The 10,534-nt window shown below is 46.4% G+C and overlaps 1 protein-coding gene across 5 annotated transcripts in view; it reads right to left on the reverse strand.

Annotated features, from left to right (window-relative positions):
- The window catches only part of NLGN4X (neuroligin 4 X-linked), a 309,862-nt gene that overhangs the window by 297,542 nt on the left and 1,786 nt on the right, over positions 1-10,534 (reverse strand). The window contains exon 1 of one of the 5 annotated variants that reach the window (XM_029930270.1): positions 9,669-9,944. The exons of the other annotated variants lie outside the window; for them this stretch is intronic. The gene's annotated coding sequence lies outside the window, so the exon portion shown is untranslated. Of the gene's footprint in view, positions 1-9,668; positions 9,945-10,534 lie in introns of those variants that run through there. 5 annotated transcript variants of the gene reach the window in all.

Genomic DNA, 10,534 nt, shown 5'->3' on the forward strand with positions numbered 1-10,534 from the left:
CTCGGATCAGGGGAGAAGGGCGCAGGTGTTGTGAGCCCGTGAGGCACGGAGCTGCCGACCTCCTGCCACCAGGTCGGCAGGTGCATCGGCTTTGTTCCCGGCAGGTGACTGCGTGAGAGATGGCGGCTAATTGAACCAGGGGGAAGGGAAGCGAGGGATGAGGCCGGGGGGGGGGAGCAGGGCGGGAAGGGGATTCACACCCACTTCCCCAGTCCGCACATGTGACTGTTACTTCCCTTGCGTGCATCTTAAATTTCCCTCCGGCATCTGCTTCACCGTCCCTCCTTGCTTGCAGGGGGTACATTTCTGCCGCTTCCCCTGACCTCTCCGTGCTAACATCACAAAGATGGATCCGAAGGAAGATTTTGGCTTTGGGGGACTAATTTTATAGATGTGTTTTTTTTTTAATTTTCCAAATGTCTACTGTTCAATTATTCTGATTCTCTTGTGACTTCAATCCCAAATAAGTCTCGGTACCAGAATCAAAGTATCCCAAGTGCTGCCACAGCAGGAGCTCAGTACGTGTGGGGATTACAACACACATAGCAAGTGGATGGTTCTGCGGTAAAGACATCCAGCGTCCTGGCTTATGGCAGGGACACAGGTGTCACCCTGAGGTCCCACTGCCCAGGCAGCCTTATTTTCCCCAAGGCTCTGGGTCACCTCCCCATCCCACAGGAACACGTGCACCTGTTGGTACAGCTCTGGGGCTCCGTTCTGGTGAAGCAGCTAAAATGTAACCTATTACCATCTTTATCTGGAAATTACAAAGTGAACCAAACTGCTGACATTTAAGCTCTGTGGCCCTGGTGACTTTGCTTTTCACTATTTGAAAAAGATTTGAGCATTGCATTCAGCGACTCTTTTCCTGCACATTGAACACAGGACGTGAGCGATTACACACACACACACACACACACACACACACACACACACACAAGTCCTTCATTAGTATTTCCACCCATCCCCCGACACAGACTTCGTTTTCACGTCTACTAAAGAGGTACAAAATGGCCGTGTCATATGGATAATAAACCAAAAAAACCAAACAACATAGTCTTATCTTCCTAGGTGTTAGCCCTCAGAAGACACTGAATAAATAAATAAAACGGGGAGAGGGGGAAGAATACCAAGTTCATTTCTCCAGATTACCCTGGCAATTTGTTTTTTTAAACATTTATTTTTTGAGCAACAGAGAGAGAGACAGTGTGGTCAGGAGAGGGGCAGAGAGAGAGAGGGAGACACAGAATGGGAAGCAGACTCCAGGCTCTGAGCTGTCAGCACAGAGCCCAACACGGGGCTCGAACCCACAAACCGTGACCGTGACCTGAGCTGAAGTTGGACGCTTAACCGACTGAGCCACCCAGGGGCCCCTACCCCGGCAATTTAACCAGTCTCCGGGAACCTTAGATTGCCTTTCTTCTTTGTACGCTGTCAATAAAATATAATACAACGATTCTCAACAGAGTTCTGATTATACACTCATTACAGAGAATCTCAAATTATCTGTCACGTCCCTGAATCCATTAGCGTGAGGCTTCTCCAGTCCTCAAATGTGCTGGTCTCCAGGGTAAATAAAATTCAAGAGACGGGTATGACATGTGAGGGTCTCGGAAATTAGCTGCTCTGGGGTCCTCCCTCACTGAGGACCCCTGACTCAGTGCTCTTCCCATCCACTGCTATGTGCTTGCCCATGAGTGACGGGGTCTGTTTTCAAGGCTGGTTCATGAAGTTCAAAGAGCTAATACAGTGGGAAAAAATAGATATGAGGGGTAGTGGAATATGACACAACTATTTGTGATTTTTCAATCTCTCTGAGACTCATGGACATTAGGATTCGAGGCATCGGTCACGGAACGCTGGAATACCTATTACGGATTTATTTTTAAAAGGACCGTAAGGAAATGGCCGGCATTGGTGAGGGCAGATCAACCCCCACGTTTCAACACAATCACCTGAGACCACAGAAAATAGCCCAGGGGCACTCAATTCTTGGTTGAGTCAACGTTATCTGTTTCCCGTGTGTATGAACTCAGAGGATGTACCAGAGTGAAAATCCTGACTTATAAACGTAGGGATTCACGGCTTCTCAAACTATAACTGGCCATGGGGAGCCTGAGTGGCTCAGGCGGTTGAGCGTCTGACTCTTGATTTTGGCTCAGGTCACGATGCCAGGGTCCTGGGATCAAGCCTCGCATTGGGATTCTCTATCTCGGTGTTTGCCTCTCTTTCCCTGCTCATGCTCTCTCTTTCTGTTCAAAAAAGCAAAATATATAATATATATATATAAAATATATATCTAAAAGCATAATATATATTTCTCTCTAAATATGCCATAAATATATATTTCTCCCATATATAATATATATTTATCAACATGATATACGTTGCTCTCTATATATTATATATAAATTTATCTCATATATATTTCTCTCTAAAATATGTAATTTGTCTCTAAATACATATATTCTATAGTTTCTCTCTAATATAGATTATATATTGGTCAAGAGGACATACATTTCTAATACATATGTAATACTTCTTTCCAAAATATATATAACATATATACATTGTTCTCTAATATATATTATGTATATATTTCTCTCTAAAATATATATTATATGGATCTCTAAACTATACATTGTATAATTTCTAAATATACTATATACATATTTCTCTTATATATGCTCAAGATGATATATAGTTCTGTCTCTGTATTGCTCAGGATGAAATATACATGTGGCTCAAGATGTAGACCCACACAAATACCCCGTGACGAAGTCTATCAAATAGTCCTGGGAATTCTTCACCATTAACATTTCTAGTCTCTCTTGAGGATCCGACGCATTTCTCTTATCCAGTTACGTTTATTGTGATTCCTTGGGTCCTTTTGGGACCAGGGAGATCTCTGCACTCGCCCAAGCGGAAGTGAGCCAGGGAGGAAGGACCCCATAACAACACAGAAAACGGGATGGGGGGCCACACTCATGAATACACAACCTTAGTAACTTCACGGCGAGCACCGACACGCAGGGGTTTTGAGAGCAGGCGGGTGCAGGTCCATGTCTTCAGTGCCAGCGCCCACTCACGCCCACGCCCGTAACTGACGCGTACGGCATGCTCCCCCAAACAGGTCACCCAAAGCCAGGGAAGGGCCAACGCCCGCTGCAGGAAGGAGCCAACTTCCAGAAGATCCCGAAAACCCCTCCGTCACTCCATTTCTTCCCTGCAGGGCTAAGAAGCTCCATCCCCGGGCCTCCCGTATTGATTTTTCATCGTGGGCCCGGCCCCGCGAGGGACCAAGTCAAGGGGCCCTGTCCCACAGGGGGCACAGGGACATGTACACGGTGTCGGGGCCCATGACACTCACTGATGCGCCCTTTCTGCTGACCCCACACAACCTCGGAGAGTGTCTCGTATTTTTGGGTGGTTTTTGTCCTGTTTTGAGTCCCCTGGACACACAGCGCTGTATTTGCTGCCGGGGCTCCAGTCTCCTCTGGCGGGAGCAGGAGCTGCCTGTGGCCGGCAGGGAAGACACATGGGTTGCCACATGCTCTCACTGACATAAGAGGTCCCCAGTGGTTCACAAAAGCACACAAAGTACCAATTAATTACATTCCTGTGACCACTGCAATATGCTCGCCCCCAGACCAACAGTAATTCATCCTGGGCTGTTAGTCTGCGTGGACCATTACACGTACATGCTGTGGACCAGCCTGGAAACCTACTTACCACATACGATACTTTGTTCTGGAAAATGCACGGCTGCCTATCTACCCACATCGACCCTCAGTCCATATTTACATGAAGTTTTGATATTTACACGAAGGCTACACATTTATATAAAATTATAAAACACATCATTGGGGGCGCCTGTATGGCCCGGTCGCTTAGGCATCTGACTTCGGCTCAGGTCATGATCTCACAGTTCGTGGGTTCGAGTCCCTGAGTTGGGCTCTGTGCTAGCAGCTTACAGCCTGGAGCCTGCTTCCGGTTCTGTGTCTCCCTGTCTGACCCTCCGCTGCTCGCACTGTCTCTCTCTGTGTCTTTCTCTCTCAAAAATAAAAAAAAATATATCACATGCCTATGTCATAGTTTACTAGTTCTGTAGTATCTGCCATTTGGGCTGTTCCTAATTTTTCAGTGTTGAAGTAACACTACCATGAGAAAATACTTGCCAGGGTGTTTATAAGACCTGGGTTATGGGGGCGCCTGGGGGGCTCAGTCCGTTGAGTGTCTAACTTCAGCTCAGCGCCTGGAGCCTGTCTTCTGATTCTGTGTCTCCCTCCCTTTCTGACCCTCCTCTACTCATGCGGTCTCTCTCAAAAAAAATTTTAAAAAATACATAAAACACATGATTGTATATATCTACATAAAAAAGTTCACTAACTATATAAAATCTTTCCAATGATTTGTGAAGAGTAGCAAAATTAGAGGAAAGCTTTCTTCATCAATTACATACATTGCATATAATTATTATAAATGGCTAGCAAATATAATTATGTGATTGTATATACATTGACTCAACTTATAAATATACAATTATAATTTATATTTTATATATATTTACATTTAGATAATGTGTTTATCAATATGCATTTATAAGTAAATTATATATACAAACATAAATTTATAATTGTTTATAAATTTATATTTATAAATACACATTTGCGATTATAAATTTATATTTTTGTACATATAGTTTACTTATAAATGCATATTTATAAATAGGCAATTATATTTATAAATTGAATAAATGTGATGGGAAAAATATACCAACTACACTTCTCTAGATTACAATCATAACTACTATACATACAATCCTATACTGGTAATTATATCCATATTTAAATGAGATTTGGCTAGTTAAATCCTGGAAACTTTCTAGACATGATTTGCCAATAAAACTATTTATGCAATGGGGCGCCTGGGGGGCTCAATCAGTTAAGCATCCAACTCGATTTCAGCTCAGGTCATGATCTCCTGGTTCATGGGTTTGAGCCCCGCACTGGGCTCTGTGCTGACAGCTCTGAGCCTGGAGCCTGCTGTGGATTCTCTTGCTCCCTCTCTCTCTGTCTGCTGTTCCCCTACTCGTGCTCTGCCTCTCTCTGAAACATAATAAACATTTAAAAAATTAGAAAAAGAAAATATTACTCCAATTACAGGACCAAACTCCAAGGAAACCTGGAGGAGTCAGATGCTAGCTCCTAAACATAGACTCTCCATCGATTTCATTTTGCTTATAGATGACGGTCTTCATTTTCAAATGACCAACAACCACAAGTGCTACTTTGCAGGTAAGTCACATGAGGAATCCTTTAATACGACCAACTGTTCTGAACGATGGAGGGAAGGCACGCAAAATGGGGCAAAATCACCAATTGCCTTCTGCTATTTTGAATTGTGTGCTGATCTAATGGGTCTCAATGGCTGAGAAAAACATTTTAGACAAGGAATCGGTCCCGGTACGTTAGGACTCTGCATCTGGGCATGACTGGGTATAGACACACACATTTCCATCCCTACCACATGCTGTTAGACCAACCACCAGGACAGACCCCGAGGGTAGAGCTCACTGACTTAAAAATGCAGGTAACAATGATGCATTTGTTTTTAAAACGTGCATATTTTTTTCTTTTGCCATGTAGCGCGTTCACAGCCATGCCTGCATAAGAAACGTTTGGAAACAATCAAGACACATAATGTCAAGTTGTGCTGTCTGCACGCACACCGCTGCTTCGGAGAGAGCACAGCTCAGAGCTGCAGACCGTCCACGTGATGCAAGAGCTGTTTCTGCCCCAACTGTGGACCAAACACTGGCGATGCTGAAATACGAAACAAGGAAAACGACACGGAGAACAAATCCCATCAGACCTATGGGAACGGAACAAGAGACCTTTTCCACACTTGGCAAAAATAAACATCCACTCACAGTGAGTGTCCTATCACTGTCATTCGGGTTCATTAACCTTGAGGTTTTTTATTTTTTATTATAGAGAGCGAGGGCGTGAGCAGGGGAGGGGGGCAGGGGGACACAAGTAGAGAGAATGCCAAGCAGGGTCCCCGCTCAGCACAGAGTCTGATGTGGGGTCAATCTCACGACCTTGGGGTCACAACCTGAGCCGGAATCAACAGTGGGATGCTCAACCTACGGAGCCCCCCAGGTGCCCCACCTTGGCTGTTTTGTAAAGGATGCACAACTTGACCAAAAAACGAAACTTCCAACTAACCAAGTCTTCTCTTTTTGTAGAAAGAAAGGAGGCAAAGTTCCACACTTCTAGGAAGTGCACTTTTGGGGCCACCTGGGGCTCAGTTGGTTGTGCATCCTACTTCGGTTCAGGTCATGATCTCACGGTTTTGTAGGTTCAAGACTCACGTCAGGCTTGCTGCAGTCATAGCTGAGCCCGCTTGGAATCATCTGTCTCTCTCTGTCTCTGTCCCTCCAACCAATGCATTCTCTCTCTCTCTCTCTCTCTCTCGAAAATAAACATTAAAAAAAATTAATACACGAAAAAGAAGTGCACTTGGCGTGTCCTCCATCCATCCCATGCGAAAAAAGCAGAACTAACCAGAAACAAAAGTGTAAACTGAGTCACGAGGAGGGGCTGATGCTCAGAGGTATCTCCAACGGTCAAATTCGAAGACACAAAGAGGGTGACATTGGTTACCAGGGGCTGGGCAAGGGAGGGGGACAGGTGACAGGAATCGGGGACACATCGCTTCCCATAAGCAAGATGAGGAAGTTCTAGACACACACGAAGCGCTGGACCACCTTGTCTCCAGAGTCGGGAACACTGTGTCGTCCACGGAAGGCTTTGCAAACCGGGCAGATCACAGTAAACTATACAGGAAATACACCTGCCAGAGGACTTCCAGACCCAGGGTGTCAGCGTCCCCCCCGGGATTGGCCTCCGGAAACCAGAACGCCCACCAGTATTAACACACGGACCCTAGAAAGGCCCAGTTGTGACCCAAACCTGCACTCTGTGCCTGGGGCTAAGTACTCTTTACACGGCATGCATCTTAAAGAAAGCCACCCAAACAAAACCCTGGGTGATCTCCAAACAGCCCTGAAAGCATGTGTCACCTCCTTGAACAGCAGCCTGAATAAAGATTTGTCCCACGAGGCGATCCTGGGGTTCCTTCCTTGTCTCCTCCCCAAGTTATACACAGACTACGGTTTCCCCCTGTTCAGACTACTCTTCCCCCTCAGGTCAGCGTGGCCTCATCTTACTACCTCGGGACTTGCTTTGTTTGGTTTTAGGTCCCACTTCTCGGAGGGCTTTGATTCCTTCCTTTCTGGCCTGTTTGTGGAGTAGAGCCTGGGCAGAGGGAGAAGTTTCTCCTACAAGTTTGTTTAAAGACCGTAAATGGTGGGGTACCTGGGTGGCTCAGTCGCTTAAGCCTCCGACTTCGGCTCAGGTCATGATCTCACAGCTGGTGGGTTCAAGCCCCGCGTCGGGCTCTGTGCTGACAGCTCAGAACCTGGGGCCTGTCCTCCGACTCTATGTCTCCCTCTCTCTGATCCTCCCCTGCTCATGCTGTCTCTCTCTCTCAAAAATAAATTTTTTAAAAAATGTGGAAAAAAAAACATTTAAAGACCATAAATGGCAAAATGGCCAACCCAGAGGCAGCCCCACGTGCGTGGCCCGGAGGGCCTCTGTGCTATTCCGTCCTGCCCAAGAAAAGTGACGAAGGTTCCCCCATCCTGCCATTCAGGACACACAGACAGTGGCGGCTTTGAGCGGCCAAATGTAGGTTGTTTGTAGAAATATGACAAAAGCGGAAAATATTCATCGACTGACTGTCCCATGGATGGACACGGCGCACAACAGATGATCTAATGGCCTGGAACCACATGGCCTTCGACTTGGAGATTTGCAGTTTCTCCCCTTGACTGGGCAAAAAGCTGGACGTCGGATTTGAAACACGGAACAGACATGCTTAAGAAACCAGTTATGACTACATAAAAGGCACACTCTGTCTTCACGTAGTGATTATTAACATAATTAAGTAGAACATGATGTCTCTTCTGGAAGGAGAAAAAAAAAAAACGGGCCCCTGATTTACGCCATACTCAGAATGAATTTTTGTCATTTCGGAATGTAGCATGCGCCGTTAAGACAGAAAACATGACAGACACACAGGCTGCTGTGTGCGCCCCCGAAAATCTTTTCTTCACACTTAAAATCGGCGTTCTGAAGCCAGCTTTCACCTTGTTTGGAATTTAACCATGTTTAAACCACATAAGCCTCTCTGCAGAGTGAGGCTTGAGGGACTTAAAATATTTTTATAATGAAAGTCCATTTGAATAACATAAATGCCATCAACAAGTTGCATTACTGACAATAGCCAGCCACATACTCAGTGTTTAAAATATGGATTACCGATTAAAATGACAGAACCTTAAACAGACACAGGACCGGTGCACCTGGACGCTTACTTTTCCGAGAGCCATTTCTAGGCATTTTGCGTGTGTGTGTGTGTGTGTGTGTGTGTGTGTGTGTGAGAGAGAGAGAAAGAGATCTGGGCATAGGAGCCCTATATTAGATTCTAAAGAGTTCTGAAACGGACGCTTGCACATTCTGAAACCAATGTAACAGGGTTAGGCAGTAAGCACGCTATCTTTGTGCAGAGAACCAGAAGCTTTGCACAAATGACTACAAAGAAAACCGGATGAAAAGGCTAAGTTCAGAAATAAAGAAAACCCCTCATACACTGACCGCTAGTCTATATTCCGTACCAAACACAAACCAAACCAAACCAAGATGAACTTCAGACAATCGTCAAGTTCATGCACTTGCAAATCCACTAACAGGTCTGGACCGGCATTATGCACCTGAGGTAGCCATCGGTCATTTACCAAGTACCTTTTCTATTCTTGCATTTGGGTAAAAATTAGCTGGACCACTGGGTTTAAGGCCAAGTGTACATTCAGCATTATTTGTTAAAGGGAAAGGAAAACATACAAAGGAAAGAAACAGTTCGTTTACCCAAGAAAAGCATGTGAAAACACCCGAGAAACAGCATTAAAGCACAGCTATTACCATGAAATTCCTGCTCCAAATCATCCTGATTTTCCCAAGAAAAGAATCCTCTCATTTGAATTCAGTGATTTAAAACTGATGAAGTAATTTTCCCCGCTCTACAATCGGTCCTGATTATCTCCTCACATGTCAGGGATGAGCTTCCTTCCCACCGCCACATACACAGACACAAGCACACACACAAGCCAGAGACCTATTGCATTTCCTTGGGGAATACGATTCTGAAAGTCTCGTCTGAAAGAAAGAAACATAGTTGCAGAGCCCTGGGTGGAATTCTTAACGTTCTCAATACAGGGCCAAATACCAAAAGAAAAAAAAATTTTTTTTTTCTGGAAATAAGGGATGGATGGAACTGCCTCCTTTGGGCCATCTACTCAGGAAAATGTAAGCGGAGGTTTTCAGAATCGTTGATCACCTCTTGCCCCAAATCTCTCTCCAGTCCTCCCCACCGCCCCCAGAAAAGTGCAGATTTCTGGGCTTTTTCTGGGCTGGGCCACCCTCTAGGAAAACGGTGAGCATCCCCCTTTGCAGCCCTGCAGCTCTGTGAGCGGCTGGGGTGGCTTTGTTCTGCCGGAAAGTCAGCCCTGGTCGGGTCGGGTCTGGCTCATGAACAGTACCTACCCACAAAGGTCTTCAGCTGCTATTTCTGTGTTATCTCCAAGACATCCACACGAGCTGCAAATACTGCATCAGCATAACTAGGGCTCCCTAAACTTTTCTTGGCTTTTTTTTTTTTTTCTGTTTGGGGGTTGCTTTTTTTTTTTTTTTCCTTTTGCTTTTTTCCTTCTCTGCGTCCCTCAAATCCTGATAAAGTGCTGAGTCTGGGCAGGGACCTCGCTCCCGCCCCTCTCCCTACGAAACAGTGAATGCAGCGCGCGCCCTTGATGTGGAAGCCTGGTTACCGGTGGATCCCTTCAAAAAGCATAAGATATGAGCACATAAAACCGCCCCCCGCCTCCACCGCCACCGCCGCCACCACCACCACCACCAACTGACCAAATTAGAAGGGGGAGAAAAAAAAAGCAAATCGGCTAAGAAGAATGCATACCACCACCTTGTGGATCGCGCTGGCAAGGACAGCACCTGCTGGGTCCGAAGAACCCGGCAGCCCTCACCCCAAATGTCTTAAGTTGGGGGCCAATGAGAGCTCCGGGTCTGCGGTGCTCGCGCGGCCCAAACTCGCGGGGGCGGGGGCGGGGGTGCGTGAATGCGGTCCGCGCGCGCACACCCGGGGCGCAACAGGGACGCACGCGGCCCCCCTCCCTCCTGCCCCCGACGCTGCCTGCTGCGCCCCCCGCTCTCTGCAGCCCCGAAAGAGCAGCCCGGTGCCTCGGAAAATAAGTCGAAAGAGGCCCACACCTGCTGGTCGGGTCGGATGGAGTCGGCCACATTTTTAAAAATTAAAGAAAACAAAAAAAATAAGCAAGGCGCTGGGGAAGAGGCGGGAGGGCTGCGGAGGACGTCCTGCCCCCGCGGCCTCCGAGCCC

The sequence above is a fragment of the Suricata suricatta genome, chromosome X (genome assembly GCF_006229205.1).
Source record: "Suricata suricatta isolate VVHF042 chromosome X, meerkat_22Aug2017_6uvM2_HiC, whole genome shotgun sequence".
Taxonomy (NCBI): Eukaryota; Metazoa; Chordata; class Mammalia; order Carnivora; family Herpestidae; genus Suricata; species Suricata suricatta.